The sequence below is a fragment of the Dreissena polymorpha genome, chromosome 1 (genome assembly GCF_020536995.1).
Source record: "Dreissena polymorpha isolate Duluth1 chromosome 1, UMN_Dpol_1.0, whole genome shotgun sequence".
Taxonomy (NCBI): Eukaryota; Metazoa; Mollusca; class Bivalvia; order Myida; family Dreissenidae; genus Dreissena; species Dreissena polymorpha.
The window spans coordinates 11,576,907-11,594,843 of record NC_068355.1 but is presented as its reverse complement, the minus strand read 5'-3'; the positions used below and the strand labels follow the sequence as shown (position 1 = coordinate 11,594,843).

At 33.1% G+C, this 17,937-nt stretch overlaps 1 protein-coding gene and 1 long non-coding RNA gene across 5 annotated transcripts in view; both read left to right on the top strand.

Annotated features, from left to right (window-relative positions):
* Nucleotides 1–17,937, top strand: part of LOC127871108 (uncharacterized) — an 82,389-nt gene that overhangs the window by 3,089 nt on the left and 61,363 nt on the right. The gene's annotated exons all lie outside the window — the stretch shown is intronic.
* Nucleotides 9,065–17,937, top strand: part of LOC127871025 (uncharacterized) — a 70,236-nt gene continuing 61,363 nt past the window's right edge. For 3 of the 4 annotated variants that reach the window (XM_052413656.1, XM_052413639.1, XM_052413660.1), the window contains exon 1: nucleotides 9,065–9,188. The gene's annotated coding sequence lies outside the window, so the exon portion shown is untranslated. The remainder of the gene's footprint in view (nucleotides 9,189–17,937) is intronic. The other variant, XM_052413648.1, reaches the window with a different exon arrangement.

Below are 17,937 nucleotides of genomic sequence, written 5' to 3'. Positions count from 1 at the left end.
TTTTTCATCCAGCTAAGCCCAATGTTATATTTTCATATGAGCACCGACTAAAAATGTATTATTTAAAATAAAAATTGTATTGTATTGTATAGACCAGGTAATATATGGTGCATGAATAATTCGCCTCGTCTTAGACATGCGCGACAACTAAATACATTCCACAGTTAGCATAGTTACATTTATGTTTAATAGTAAACATGTCAAACTAATAACAACATTTTAATGACAATGTGCGATAAACAATTAACAACTCGGAATAGTTTACCCACCTTTTTTGTCGTGTGCGTGTATAAGAGCCTCTGTCGGTTAAACGCCATACTAGTGTTCCGGCGGTCATTGCATCGGGTTAACTTTATCCATAGGTAAACTTCGATAGTTAAAGAAATAATAAGACAACAGTGTCTTGACGTCGGTCTAAGTTGTAAAAGAAGGAGGAGTGTATTGTGCGTGGGAAAAAACAAGTTACTGTTACTCGGTATGTTAAGTTGGTAGAGAGATTTACTAGTGCCCTGGTGATTTTGGGTGCACTGTGTGCGCTTTTCCTCGATTTTTGATACGGAACACGTATCTTACAAATACAGCACTGCTTTTCGGTCTAAAGCTTAATGCAAACAATAGCCTAAACAATCTTATTTTAAACCATATTGACCAAATAATCTTCACATATGTACACAGCCGGAAATGAACCTTCGGTGGTCACTGAAAATAAGATGCAATCCTTTCTGCAATAGAAACTTAAGATAGCCAAGGAAGGATTCGATGCGATGCGCCTTGAACGTGTCCACCGTTCACCATCGCATCCGGTTACTTTTGTGTTGAAATTTGCCTTATTCAAAGATCGCGAGGTAGTGGGCGTCAGTAGCCAGAGTTGAAAGGAACGCATTACGATTGGTTCAAATAATTTCCCCCTGAGATTAAGGAGGAACGGCGGCGTCTCGTTCCAAAGATGAAGGAAGCCAAGAGAGATTGCAAGCGAGCCTAGATTGCGTTTGACACGCTGTATATTGATGGCCGGCCAGTGAGTCAGTATATGATGAGAACGCATGAGAGAAACTAAAAGTGATTTCTTGGAACATTCATGGGTTAACGAGGAACAAAAAAGATAGTTCTTAATTTGTTAATATATTTGTTAAAATGACATTTGTTTTATTTATGAATTTTGATGTTATGCAAACTCTTAAATTGAATTAAACGGTTATGTTTCTCATACATTTTATAAAAAAGTATCAACATAAGAATGCTAAACGTAGTAGTGGTGGTTAAATATTATATAAGAATGAATAATTAACAGGTGGTATTGAAGTAATTCAGAGTAGTAACGATACAATGGTCTGGCTTAAACTTGATCGAGATTTCGTTCATAATGAACAAAACATTTATTTATGTGGTGCATTCATTTGGGGTCAAGATTCGCCAATTTATGATACTCTTTACGTCGATCATTTAAACGCATTAGAACATGATTCTAATGTGTACAGTACTTTAAGAGCAGTCTATATTTTGGAGATTTTGACAGTTGGATAGTAGATTAAAATAATAATTTTATTATCCATGATACAATTAATTTTTGCACCTATGATATTGATTACAGTCCGGACAACACCTCAAGTAGGGCCTCAGTTGATGTCCGGCACAATGGTCATGGGACTAAATTATTGGATTTATGTAAAGCAACCGGTTTTCGCAGTGTAAACAGTAGACTAAGCGATTCGAACAAATACACATTTCTTTCACATAACGGTAATTCTGTGATAGATTGTTTGCTTGGTAGTTTTACTGAATGGAATGACCATGTTTTCTTTACAATTTACCAATGTTACTTCTGTAGATTCGTCTTTTTCCGGAACAAAATTGAAATAGAACGAACAATTATACAGCTTTTTTTCCCTTCTTTATAAAGTACTCGTAAAAGGAACTTTCCCAATTAAGGAAAACATACAAATTTCAAATTGATGTATGCAAAATACCTAGAAGGAAGCGAAAGCTCGATAATTTTATTCGAAACATTATTTATTTGCAAGTTTAGATATAAAATGAGAACAAACACCGAACATTCCAAGCCAAAATGCATGTAAATGAATATTTGATTTGATTTATGCAATTTAAACTACGCAATTAAAAAGACCCATAATTCCCAAATTAATGCCTAAGTTAGGAAAGATTATTTCAGAAGCACTCAAGACTCGTAATCGATATGCCATTAATAATGTATAATTTATTGAATGTATTTAATTATAGTTGAAATTTACATTAAATAAATAATGACATCATCTGATATGCAATATTTGAACATGTTTAGATTATAGTATATACTGATATAGATATTGCATTCACGTTAGTATATGTATAATCCGGTACTGTGCCGAAACCTGATTATGTGATTGTGATTCGAATGTACAGTGTGTGCTCCTTCGAACTTATAATTTTTGTTTTATTTTTAGAAGTTAAAATTATTAAATTTATTATATTTTACTGATTATAGAGTTTATGATTATATATATTATATAAATACACTAATTATAACTATTGTTCGTTTTTGTGCCGCTGCTTCTTAAATAATATGTGGAATGGATTCGCACTGTTTTATTATATGCTCCTTCAAATTACAATTAATGTTTTAGCTTTATGATTATAAATACATTTATGTATTATAAAGTATCCATATGTATCAATATACACTGTTAACATGAGATTTAAAACGACTTGTGTTCCATTATCTGTAAATTTCATTACTATTTTATAACATTTCTGCTAAACCCACTAACTATATTCATGTATTTTGTATTATAATTTTTGTTTAACACTAGAAACTGTAAAGTTAATGTGTAATTAATTTATGTTCTGTTCCCAATCTGAAGATTTTACAACGCAAAATTCCCAATTTCAGTGTTTTTCGCACTATTTTTCCAAATTTGTACGATGCACGTACTATTCAAAATTAGGCAAAAAATCGATGAGTTAATTTCGATCAGGTGTTATTGCAAATCTGTACAAAATTTACTGCGATTGTTTATAGATCTAATAGTACTGATGGTCTGTCGACACTATGCTTAGTGTCTGTACAAATATTTTACAGAATACATTAAACCAATTGCTTTCCAAAAATATGTTGTTGTTGTTGTTTTTTTCAAACAGAACGTATTTTTGTGAGTGTATGCGCTTTAATACTGAACGATTTGATACGGAATGCCAAACAGGTAGAGATATTTATATAAACGCCTTTAATAGTTTTAAAAGTGAAAAATCGAAACTAAACAGAATTAATTTATGTGAATATAAAACCCATTATGAAAAAAATAACAAGGAAGAAAAAGATTGCTAGCTCTAAGGAGCAAATGCGTAAACTTCACCGTAACCTGTAAACTAAAGGATTTTTGGAAGCACTGTAAATCACGTTAAGGTAAACACTATGGAAATATACCGTTCGAGATTCGAATATTAATTTCGGGATTATTTTATGAATTTATGGGGAACATTTATTTGACTGCAAACATGAAGAGGCAGAGAAGTTCAATATTAAAAGGGCATTTTCACAGATTTTAGCATGTATTAAAGTTTGTCATTAAATGCTTTATATTGATAAATGTATAAACATTGGATCGAAAAGCCTCGGTAAAAACAAGAATACAATTTTAAAAAGTAACCCTCAACTGGGCTCGAACCACTGACCCCTGGAGTCCTGGAAGAACAGTCTAGCGCTAATACCACTCGACCATCCGTGCTCATTCAATGATGCATGTATGTAACACTTTATATAATACAACAATTAACGACAAAAACAGAATTTTCCAAATTATTCAATCGTTTTGCGTTGCAACGCTTTATAATTTTCAGGTTTTTAAATCATCAAAAGATATAATAAAGGATATTTTAGAGTATGCTAAATGTTCAGCATTACTGTTTCCTCACAAATATCATAACTTAAAAGATAAGCGGAACTGAAACAACTTTTTTTTAATTTTGACATTTTACCAAAACGTGAAAATGCCCCTTTAACAATGATTTTAATATACCAAATACTGTGTACCCTTAGAATTATAATCCGAAGACCAAAGGAATTGTATTTTCTATCCAATCGCTGAAACGCAATACAGCGTATGAATACCAGCCAAATAAAGTGCGCCCCATTGTCGCCAAGTTCGCGTATTACCCGGACAGGGAGAGAGTCCGAAAGGAGTCAAAGCAGCTTAAAGGTACCCCGTTCGGAATATCCGAACAATATCCAAAGGAGGTAATGGATGTTCGTCGAAGGCTGATACCAATTATGAAAAAGGCACGAGCCGAGGGCAAGGAGGCGTTCCTTAAAATTGACAAACTATACATTAACAAACAAGTGTATGTGGAATAGGACGGTCGTGAGAATGTCGTTAAAATTGTCACGTGGAATGTGGAAGGACTAAGTGCACTTAAATGTTCTGATAGTAAGTTTACAACTTTTCTTTCCAATCATGACATTATATGCTTAACTGAAACCTGGACAAATAAAGATTCTACAATAGATTTAAAAGGCTACAGCAAACCAATTCATTCTTATAGACGATTGCAACACCGTAGAGCGAAGCGCTCAAGTGGTGGTATTATTATTTATATTAAAGATTCTATTCGTAAAGGTGTCATATTAGTAAAAAATGATATTGATTGCATTGTTTGGCTAAAATTAGATAAGCTGTTTTTTAATATTGAATTTGATGTATATCTATGTGTTGTATATATTGCACCAGAAAATTCCCCTGTTCATTCTTTGTATACCTATGATATTTTTGAAACGATTGAGTGTGATATTAATTTTTATCAAACTAAAGGTAAAGTGTTTTTAACGGGAGATACAAACTCGCGAACGGGACACAAAGCAGATTACATCGAAAATGACAGGTATATAAGCGATATTGATTTTGTTTCCGACCCAGATATTGAAACCCTAATCCCGCGTTCAAATTGTGACCCAGTTACGAATCGATTTGGCGACTACTTGTTAGACATATGCAAAGCAACCAATATTCGTATCGTGAATGGACGGTTACATAACGACTACAATTTAGGGAATATAACATGCTGTACACATAATGGTGAAAGCGCGGTAGACTATTTATTAACTGCGCGTACAAATTTCAGTGATATTTTAGATTTTACCGTTAACAATTTCACGGAATTCTCTAATCATGCGCCGCTAACATTTAATCTCCGCACGAATAACGCGGGTTTAACAAGTAATAGTAATCCGATTGTTTATTGTTTATTTTTATGAATGTGATAACAATGTGATAACGTGTTAAACGAGTAATTTTTCCCAACTGTTGTTATTTAATCAGGTCACATGTGTGAGACATTTATCACAATAATTGATTCGGCTTTTCCCGGAGAAGTGAACAAATGGCATTATAATCCACTACATAAGTAAAGTTCAACTGTTGACGTTAATAATTACAGGGTCATAACTCTTCTTAGTTGTTTATCGAAAATGCTTCTACAGTTTTAATAAACGTATAGAACATGTATGTGAACAAAATAATATTATTTCTGACGCCCAATTTGGACATCGCAAAGGGCGCTCTACAGTTGACGCAATATTTATGCTTTTGTCACTTGTTCAGAATTATTTGTTTGGAAACAACAGGCTTAATGTTATATTTGTTCATAATATGAAATGTTTTGATTAAATTTATAGCAATGGTATTTTGCTAAAATTAAATAAATCTGGAATATAGGACAAAATTTAAGAATTGTTAGGAATACCGGTATATATTGTTTTGTAAAATCATGAGCTTTTCCATGCTCTAACTATTCTTGATACTTTTGATAATTGACCAGTCGCCAACTCCGCCCACATTTTGTCGATCAGCCAATCAGATATCGTTTTTTCACACACCCCTCAGCAACGCTTATCTGGCCGCCATTTTGTCCGACAAACAAAGCGTGTTGTACATATGGAATGGTCGTAATTTTTAAGAGTTTACACAGATTTTATATCAAATGCATGATCATTACTGTTCGATCATTATTCAAAATTGTAGGTGCTATACATACTTTATAAAAGGTTATTATTTTATCTTTATTTTTTGAACATATGAACGAGTAATGAGAAAACAAACACAATAAATAGTTTAACCACACCAGGTGTGTGTTCTATAAAACGTGTTATACCGTTTTATGCACAATATTATTAAGCAGTTTGGACAACATAATAATTGCCACACGTGCTTATTAATCTCAGCGTAATTGTCGATGATTAATAAATAACAGTATGTTGCGTGGATCTCAGAATGAAGGAACATTAAGGCATTGTTAGGTACTGTACACATTTAAAGAAAACTATTTAATTACTTAAATGATTTCCAATTATATATTTATTTGCTGTGGATCATAAACAAGGGAAATCATTGTAAATTGTTAACTTAAATATTGTTTTAACTAAAGTAAAAACAACAAAAAGGTGATTTCAACGCGGCTAAGCCAGCTTAAAGCGACTTCATGTGTAAAATGTACGGCTTATAATACAACAACAACATTTCTAATACAACATATATTGATACGGGGAGAAATGTGAAAATTGCAATTAACATATAAGGGCCATCTTGTTATAAATAAGCAAATGCATAATATGCTAAATGTATTCAATTCGAATTTTCGTGAACAGCACCGTAATACAAACATTTCATTTTTTGATAGTGAAATGTAACAGGTTCGCATTAAACATAAATGAAATAAAATGCATATTAGACTATCTGTTAATGAAACCACGAAATTAGACCTGTATTAAATTATGATTGCAATCAAAATTTAATTTATATCCAAATAAAAAAAATCGGTGTCTTTTTAAAAATAACACAATAAAACAAAGATCTAAACATTTTTAATAAACAAAAAACCCATCATGATATGGATATGTCATTTGCATTAAAAAAAATATTTTCAAAATTATATATGAATAGCCACCGGGTTCACAGTCAGACGGTTGAATACAAGTTCAAAATCAATATGAAATAAATGCTCATTTTTACAACAGATTTTTCATCACCTCCCTATATAATATGTATAAGAAACGTTTCTGATAGTCAGTCTGCCGTTAACTCATTTATTTTGATTACGCCATTTCTCTCTCAAGTTTTTATTGTTGTATTAACGTTTTACAGAGCAGTTTAGGTTAGTGTGCGGCTTTGATAATTTATTTTATAGAAAAGAGCATAATACATCATTACAAATATAGAATTTCCCTCACGTAATCCGCTATAATTGCGATCTGCTTGTCGGAATTTTCTAATCACTAGACCACGTGACTATGTGGGCGGAGCGATCGGTAATTTGGCGACTGGTCAATTGTAATTATGCCGTTGGTTTACGTCATCGAGAGTTAGTGTCCCCGTTATTGTCTCCCCTATTTGTTGAAGATTGTGAAAATGTTACTTAAATAAGATGTTCAATCTGGTATGCCAATAGATGACAATAACTTTTGATATTGCCGATGATATGGCAATTATACGCAAACACCTACTGAGGTTCAGTATATTTTATATACGCGCTTTCAATATTGTGATTCATGAGGTTTAAAAGTTAACATAAAAAAACACGAAAATTATGTAGTTTTTTTTCTTCGGACACGTGGATGTCTTTTAGAATCTGAACATTTTCATTACAATGGGCACCGAATTGAAGCAGTTCATGCTTTTAATTACCAAAGGACTATGTTAAACAATGCAGCTTAACTAGTAATTTTAATATGAATCAAGCGCATTTAGAGGGTACGGCCTTTAATGTCATGTTTTACTAAGTAAGTGTAATTGTTTTTATTTAAATCCTAGATTGTATTGTCAATTATTCGACGCCTTTGTTTGATCTACGTTAATTATTCATTAGAAACATGGGGACATTGAAAAGCGAAATAAATCGAAATAAATCGAAAGAGTACACTTAAAATTTTGTCAAAAATCTAGCATAATACTAATTATGTCACAGTTTATGGTGAACTATGTAGACACTAGCTATATGTCAATATGTACATCCGCATAGTAAGTTATTGGTTTCAGCTTTCATCTACAGATAATATAATTTCAAAAAAGGTTTACGAACAATCATCTGAAAACTATTCTAAAGGTAACCGGAACTGCGTATATACTTTTAAGCTGAAATTTTATAGTGAAAAATTATGCTTTTGCGGATGTGTTCAACTACGTTAACAGTATTAACCCTAAAACATTTACAGATATATTAAAACAACGAGTTATTGACACCAACAAGAATGGTTAAAAACCCTAAAAAATCTATAGGGATTTAAACAAATGCTGGAGTGTGAATGACAGTTTGGTGTTCTCTCCAAAAGTCTTAGAACTATTTTTGTAAATTGCGAATGTCGGCTCATCCATTACGTATCCAGTCAGGTATGTATGCAAGAAATAATACATCGACACAGGAACGACACTGTTTAATTTGTAACACAAACGATTTTGAAGATGAATATCATTGCACAAGATACGAAACAATATTTTTTTTTATCAAACTTAAGTACAATATAAGACCACCAGTATTTACATATCTAGAATTACTTAAATCAACTAACAGAGCAAGAACGTACCAAACTATCACATTTTTAGAAAAGAATCACTAACTATGCGGTCTTAAATTTTAGATGCTCTTGATATATTTAATAATAATATCTAATAATGTTTGTTGGTCTATTTATGTATGAATACAAATGTTGCAAATTCAAATGTATACTCAATATTTGCTCATCTCCACTACAGAAATGGTATCGATATTTATGTTAACCTTATCCCTAACTGTTGATTTTTTTTAATCCACAAAATACGTAAATGAGAAGTCTTATTATGTTAACATGTTCTTTATAAATGTATATGTTACGACGATATACCATGTACAAGTCTTGAATAAAATGTCCGTCCGTCCGTATGTCTGTCTGTCTTTCTTAATAAATTTAACTAACACTAAAGTTAAAATAAAAAGGCCCGACATTGAATTTGTTGTGAGTTGAGTGCTTCTAGTTATCATGCATAGTCGTTCAATTAAACCCGGTACCAGATGGACTAATAACTATAAACCGTCTTGACTGAACATTAACTGAAATCACATGATCAAAACATGGCGGACCAGATTGAAAATAGGAAAGTGAGGAAACTTATATCAGTAATGACGGTTAAAGTGTTATTTGCCATTAACAATACGTTGAATTAGTGCAGGTAATAAACCATTGTATATAATATGTAATTATAACTTATACGTCATCGTTTTCAAAGATCATTAAATATCATTTCTCTTCCAGTAATGTTCACTCTCGACTAGTTATCTTATAGTTATAACTTATACCTGTAGAATACCTGCAGCATGGTTTTCGGGGTCATACGTTAGTACTTTTAACCCTCCATCATGCAAACTTTTTAGAGTACATATTTGTGTGGGTCCTGCATATTGGGTTTGATTTGCTGTCAGAGTTTGTAAAGATACAGTCAAGATTACGATTTTAATTACATGGATATAGACTGGTCAATACCAACATGTGATTATGCTATTGGTTCAGATGGACACAAATTCTTTGACTGTTTTTTGGATAATTTTCTGTTTCAACATGTGAAATGAAGTACACGCTTTAGGGATGGACAATTGCCAAGTTGCCTTGATTTACTTTTCACTAATGAGGAAGCTATGGTAGATGAAGATTCAATTAAAATAAACCCGCCATTGGGGAAAAGTGATCATACATGCCATAATTTTTGAGGTCCAAAGCGGGACATTCCATAAAAAATTGTCGGGACATTTGACCAAAAAGCAGGACACCTAAAACGATCTATCATTCCACCTTTACTATTGTCAGTAAATAGTACTAACAAAAACTCTTGATACTTTTATTCAAGACATAAAACATCTGATATGACATGAAATCTAAAACATAACAATAACAGTTTTATTAAATAAGACAATAGCAAACAACGAAATAAAATTCATCGTTTTAAGAGTATAAAATCTAGAACATTACGACAACAATACTCATTATATTAATTTCAGTGGCAAACATTAACGCAGGGGAGGTTATCCAGTTGACTGAAAGTACGGGTTAAAGTACACTATCTACCGAACCACTTTTACTGTTTGTTGCGATGTTTTTTTAAGCATGTATCCATGCGCAGTTTGTTACTTGTCAATTGTCGCGGCTTAATTGGAGTAGGGTCAAACTGTCATGCATAGCACCTCGTTGATTTTAGCTTAATTAAAGTAGGGTCAAACTGTCATGCATAGCACCTCGTTGTTTTTATTACAATTACACCCAATTACACTAGACAGGATGGGTATCACTTATTGGACTGTTTGTTGCGATTTTGGTATATTGCACATTCGGATTATCCCGCTATATTGGAACTAAATATTGAATATTAAAGACTCATTAATGACGTAGAGTTAATTTTACGAAACAATTGTTTTGTAAACCGTTTCAAACATATACAAAAATAAACACATTTTCAACATTTATTTCATTATAATCGATAGCAATAAGCGACCACTATTTTAAAGACCACCATGGTGTGAATGCCTGATGAAATCAATAATTAGCCGATAAATCGCTGATAAGGTGTCATAAACAACACTGGTACACACGATAAGTAGAATCGGATTGTTAATTGGGGGCAATAAAGGGATTAGCGGTGGTAAGTGTTAGCGAAACAGAGCTTGAATAGCGAATTTTATTGGGAACCTATAGACCTTACATCGTTTTTTACGAATGTCGGGACAAATCGTCTCACGGCGGGACGGCGGGACAAAGGGTCCAAAAGCGGGACTGTCCCGCCGAGATCGGGACGTATGGCATGTATGAAAGTGATCATTCTATTGTTAGCTGTAATTTGAAATTATATGTTGCTGAACTACGTGAGGAACCAGTCAGACGCCAGTATTTTAAAGGGGATTACGAGGGCATGAAAACAGAATTAGGTTTGTTAGATTGGGATTGTTTATTTAATGAGAAGAATATTAACAATATGTGGGCTGTTTTTAAGTCAACCTTGCTGGAACTCTCATCAAAGTTTATTCCTGAGAAAAAGTCAAACTCAAAACAAGTGAATTCACCATTGTGGTTGGATAGAACTGCAAGATTAGCTATTAACAAGAAAAGGAGCTCCTGGAAAAAATATATGTTTTCACGTTTACATGATAGTTACTTGAAATATGCTGAGTGTAGACAAGAATGTGCTAATATTGTGAAACGTTCCAAAAGAAGTTATGAGAAAAAAATTGCAAATGAAGTAAATAAGAGCTGCAAATCCTTTTGGCGATATGTTAATTCAAAGAGAAAAACAAAGGATTCCATAGGCATGTTGGTAAGGGAGGATAATACTGAAGCTAAGACAGATTTTGATAAGGCAGAAACATTAAATTGCTTCTTCAGCAGTGTCTTTGTTGGACCAGACAATGCAGGAAATGACCATATTGATGTTGTTCAACATGAAAATCGGAATTTACTAGAGAATATTTTGTTGTCTGAGGAGGATGTGTTAAAAGCCTTGAATTCACTTAACCCAGAGAAATCACCTGGTCCGGACTATATTCACCCTCGGGTTCTCTACGAAACTAAGAAGGAACTAGTAAAACCACTATTAATTTTATTTAATCAGACGTTGAGTGAAGGAGTTATTCCCGAGGATTGGAGGAAAGCCATTGTTTCTCCCATTTTTAAAAATGGAAGTAAGAAAGAGCCAGCAAACTACTGCCCAGTTAGCCTAACTTCTGTGGTGTGTAAATTATGTGAACTTCTTGTCCAGGATCAGGTTTTTTTCCCCACTTTTTGGGAAGATAGCCCATGGCTTTGGAATTGGGAATTTTATCTGCATTTTCATGAAATTGGGAAAATAAATTCATTAGCCTTTTTTTTCCACCAAAAAAGTCCACTGATTAGGGAAATACTAAATTTTACATAACTCTTTATAATCATTCAAATTAAAAGAACAAAATCATATAATACTTTGTTAGATGTAATTGAATTAAAATTGAGATAAAATACACATTAGACACTAATTTCTAAAAAAAAAAAAAAAAATTTTTTTTTTTTTTTTTTTTTGAAATTGGGAATTTGTTGCCCCATTTTGGGAAAAATGTATACTTTTTGGGATTGGGATCATAGCCGAATTTCGGCTATAAAATCGGGCCAAAAAAAAACCTGGGGATAAACTCGTTAAGCATATGAATGACAACAAGATATTTTCTGACGCACAATACGGGTTCAGATCAGGAAGGTCATGCTCTATTCAGTTATTAGAGATTCTTGATAATTGGACAGAATCCTTAGACAAAGGTGTACCAATAGACGTCATTTACCTGGACTTTGCCAAAGCCTTTGATCGCGTTTCACACGGGCATTTGATTCATAAATTACACAAGTTGGGTATTCGAGGAATAGTCCTGAATTGGATTAGGGATTTCTTGTCTAGAAGAACGCAGTGTGTTCGTATAGGATCTACTTTATCATCATGGACAGATGTAGTTAGCGGAGTCCCTCAGAGCAGTGTAATTGGACCGATACTTTTTCTGTGTTTTATCAATGACTTACCTGACATAGTATCAGGAATTGTTAAGATTTTTGCTGATGAAACAAAGCTTTTTTCACCAGTAACAACAAATGAGGAGTGTTATAATCTTCAATCTGACCTAGACAACTTAAGTGACTGGAGTGATAAATGGAAATTAACATTTAATGCAAAGAAATGCAAAGTTCTTCACCTTGGAAGTTCAAATAGTGACTTTCGCTATTCCATGAGAGACCTGGACGGAAATTATACAGCCATTGAAGCAGTCACAAATGAGAAAGATTTAGGTGTGACTTTTGACGAGCGGCTAAGTTTTAACCAACACATTACAAACATTACGAATAAAGCACAGCGAACTCTTGGCTTAGTACATAGATCCTTTGAGTGTCTTGATGAAGAAATGTTTCTGCCTCTTTATAAGGCTTTAATCAGGCCAACCTTGGAATACGGATCATGTGTTTGGTCCCCTCACCTAAAAAAACATATTAAGTTAATTGAAGATGTTCAAAAAAGAGCCCCTAAACTAGTGCCATTGGTGGCACATCTACCATATGACCAGAGACTTCGAAAGTTGGGACTTGTCACAATTGAGTACAGAAGGGACAGGGCGGATATGATCCAAATTTTCAAATCCTTACATAAGCTAGATGATTTAAACTGGGAAAAATTGTTCGATCTGGCTGAGGATAATCTTCGTGGTCATCATTTGAAACTAAGAGGCAAGAATTCCAAAAGTAATGTAAGACTCAACACCTTTAGTCAAAGATCAATTCATTATTGGAACAGTTTGGAAGAATCAACAATAGCTGCCACAAGTGTTAATCAATTTAAATCGTTGCTAAATTCTGAAAAATGGAACATTAAGAAGTTTAACCCGTCTGTAATTTAAGAAAAATTAACAATTAATTTTACTAAGCGCACTCTAGAGAAGTTTTAACAAAATAGTAATTATCAGAGTGAGATTATAAAGAAGAGACCATTTATCAGAGGGGCCACTACAGCATAGCTAAATTACGGCCCAACAGTCCAGGTATCCAGGTATACCATTACCGGATCAGTAGCATAATAAAGTTGTTCTGGTGAAAAGCAATAACTGTTTTCAGTCTTCTTTTACACTAGCATGAACCAACAAGGGAGGCAACTCATTATGTCACAATTTGGCAGTGTATAAAAAGTGGTACCTAATAACATACATGCCATAAATTTTCAGACCGATTCCGGGACATTGTGCTAAATTTTCCGGGACATTTGCTGATTTTCAGGGACATGTATACAAATAGCGATATATGAAGTCATACATGTATTTTTGGTAGGCATTTTTTCGCATTTATCCAATTAGTTAAATTACTTATGTAACTTACCTGGAATAAACAAATTTAACATCCATTTAAGATCAATGCACAAAAAAACGTTATTTAAACAAGAAGAATAAATTAAAATTAACATCGTAAATTGCTTAAAGGGGCCTTTTCACAGATTTTGGCATTTTTTTAACTTATTCATTAAATGCTTTATATTGATAAATGTAAACATTGGATCGTAAAAGCTCCAGTAAAAAATCAAGAAAAAAAATAAAAAAGGAAAATAACATTGCCCGGAGCAGGTTTCGAACCAGTGACCCCTGGAGTCCTGCCAGAGTCCTGAAGTAAAAACGCTTTAGCCTACTGAGCTATTCCGCCGAGTACACATTCTTGACGTATTTTATACGTTATATATGCAATCTTCGTAGTTTCACAAAATTTAACGACAAAAACAGAACTCTCCAAATTATTCAATCGTTTCGCGTTGCAACGCTTTATAATTTTCAGGTTTTAAAATCGTCAAAAGATGCATATAATGGCTATATTAGAGCATAGTTAATGTTCAGTATTACTGTTTCCTCACAAATATCATAACTAAAACGAAAACTTACGAATCTGAAACAACTTTTTTCAATTTTGTCAATTTACCAAAGCGTGAAAAGATCCCTTTAAACAATTGACAAATTAAACATTTCTACATCCGTTACTAGATACAAGCCACGTGTTTTGCGTGTTTGAAAAGAGCACATGTATATAAACATGAGATAGTTCAGTGCTGATTTAATTTTCAGTCACTGTATACACTTAAAACGTGGACTGCGTGTAACACGGGTGATGAATTCAGACGTTGTAATGGGTGGCGCGCGCGGTGTAAGCTATGACGTCAAACTGTTACAACTTACATTGTATGCGCTGAGCGTACAGATATGCATGCTAAGATAAGGAACATACAGGTTTTACTGAAATCCGGGACATTTGACAAATTTCCGGGACTGCGGGACAGGGTATGCATTTCCGGGACTGTCCCGGACGATCCAGGACGTATGGCATGTATGCTAATTATCTTGCTAAACATGGGTCTAAATTACGTTTAAAAGCTATTTTCTGATTGGATGAAACAGTCCGAAATCATCCAATAAATAAAGTCGAGATATTTATCTTGCAGAACATGCAATGCCATGCCGCATGCAAGCTATTTAGAAAGTAAATATCGTAAATCAAAAAGTTTGTTATGTTTTTTTTCGCGGTCATAGACAGTGTTCCTGGCTGAAAACGATGCAATATTACTTTTAAATCATTCATGTATTTGTTTTTAGCAAGAAAGAGGTAGAATATTAGTGTAAAACATAAGAATTTTTATTTAAACTTGTGTCTGCTACAATTTAACTAGTGGTTACAGAAATTGCCGATCGTACAGATGTATCGACAGACATATGCAAAACGAAAGACTAGCTTGCATATTTCAAGTTTATCAGCCTTGAAATCACCTATTAATCAAATGAGAATCAAAATTATTAAAATATAAACCAGTAATGTTCATTAACACCAAAATCTTTGGGCACAACCATCATATTTTTGGAAACCGCGACGTATTGTTTTTCGGAAACCGACGATTGTTAATTTCCATAACCATATGGAAAATTTCATCACTTACAAGTTTTGTTTCTAACGTTTTTCTCAAATATTCTACCACAAAATTATTGTATACCATTACACAAATGAATAACAAGTTATAAATCCTTGCTTTAGGGGAGGGACACTGTCTATAAATGCTTATAAATACGCATTAAGGCTAAACTTAAGTGCATAAAATATTGAAAACTAAAACATAATTCAAGTGTAGTCAAGTGTTCGTTTCATCCGATATATTCATTCATCTACATTGCTCAGACACTCAATTATATTGGAAATTATTGCGAATATCTGATTAAACTTGCATTATTTATTTTTATCTTTAAACTTCCATTTCATAATTTTATTTTATTTTGATAAACGTTGACAATTATTAATTGTATATAGATTTTTCTATAGTTTGAAAAACATTTAGGCAAATATTTCTCATGTAAGATAAAATGCAAATAATTAATAAAATATTCCCTATAATCAGTATGTTGGTTTATCGGTCAATAACAATATTACTTTGAACATTGAATTATTTAAAAGTTATAACAAACATGAAATGTTCTCCGAACAAATGATTCATAGCACATATAACAGATTGATAGAAAGATATGAACAAATCAAGGTTGCTAGGTTGCCCGCCTAGAATGGTCCTGTTAGTATGGAAGTACTTGATATCTGAATTTATTAGCCTTTGGGTGTTGTAAAGACATAAAATATTTTATGAAATGTCTCAAAGTGTAGAATTAATATTGCATTTAGTAAAAGAAAGACAAAATATAACCCTTAAGTGGCTGACAAGAACTTGTGGCTGAATACAAATAAAAAGAGGCATTATGCTTCTTGAAAATTAAAGTAAACATCATTATTATATATGAATTTTCTGATCAAAAGTGTTATTTTTAATGAAAAGGGGAAATACATTTTCAAGAATAAACAATATAACTATAAATGTTTTGGCGAAGTGCATCATAGTATTATCATAGTACCAGTTTTGGTCTAAAAATCCAATAACATTTTTAAAATTTCATAACCCCGTGTTGCAAAAAAAAATCATGAAAAATAGAATTTTCAGAGTAACCTTAAAATAAAATAAAAAACGCTTTATTAGACCCTAGATGTTATTTTTGCAATCATTTTTCATCAATTACATATGTTTAAAAAAATTATTGTTTCATGCTACTCATGGTACCAGTTTTTTGTCAGAAAATTAATAACATTTTTTTTAAATGCGTTACCCCTTGTTGCCAAAAAATTCATAAAAAAGAAATCCTTTAAAACAAACAGAAAATGCCTTCTTAAACCTTAAATATTATTCCTGCAGGCATTTTACATCAGTTATTTATGTTTGAAAAAATCATTGGTTCATGCTATTTACACCAGTGTTATTAAATATTACACTTGCTTACTGATTCAGCACAAAGTCTTATTTTTAATTGCAGGCAAAATGTATTTGTGATACCTTTTTTCGCCAAAAGTTCATGCATTAACGGATCTATCTATCTATCTATACTGTCTAACTCCCCTTGCGGGTATTCTTGACAGGTGCGCAGTCAGTGCAGATAAAAGTGTTTAAAATGAAAAAGTGTGAAAGATAAAAGTATGTTAGATTTATTAAAAGGTGAAGTGATTTAAGGTTAGAAACTGATAAAAACATGTCTCCTGGAGTTCAAGGGGCAGAAGGGGAAAGCAGGGACTGCTTAAACCCTTCAAGATCAGGATGTAAAACTGTAGTGGCAGGGAGGTTGTTCCTCATCACAAAAGCACTTGGGAAAAATGAAAACTTATAATAATTTGCAGTGGTATGGATCTGTAGGAGCGGGGGTGCATGTGACGAGTGAATCCGGTGGGTCGCTCGATATGTGATGGTAGGGGCACAGCAACTAAACCTTGAACAATTTTGAAAAAAATAAATAATTAAGTGTCATATCGTCTGTCTTGTAGGGTCTGCCAACCAAGTTCCTATTGCATGGAGGTGAAAATGTCGTACAGGGAATAGTTATGCTTGACCCAGCTGACTGCTTGACGCTGTACATTTTCAATTTTTTGTATATTTTGTAATGTGTGAAGACTCCATACGAAAGAAGCATATTCAACCTGTGGTCTAACTATGGTCTCGTATGAAAGCTGGCGAATGTTGGAATTTCTTGTCTGTATGTTCCTGCGGAGAAAACCAAGAGATTTATTAGCGTTGTGATACTATTTATATGGGTGTTCCAGGAAAGGTCTTTTGAAATGCTTACACCTAAGTATTTTGCATTGTCAACAGTTTCTATATTTGACCGTGAAGTCTGTAATGTTATTAAAAGAGAATTTTTAATTATTTCTGGTTATGTTTAAAACTTGGCATTTACATGGGTTAAACTTGATGTCCCAAAGATGTTCCCATTTCATTAGTTTATCTAGATCTTCTTGTAGAGTATGGCAGTCATGCCTATTGTTGATTGTTAGGTATACGGCAGTGTCATCTGCAAATAAGCAAACTTGAGAAGTAA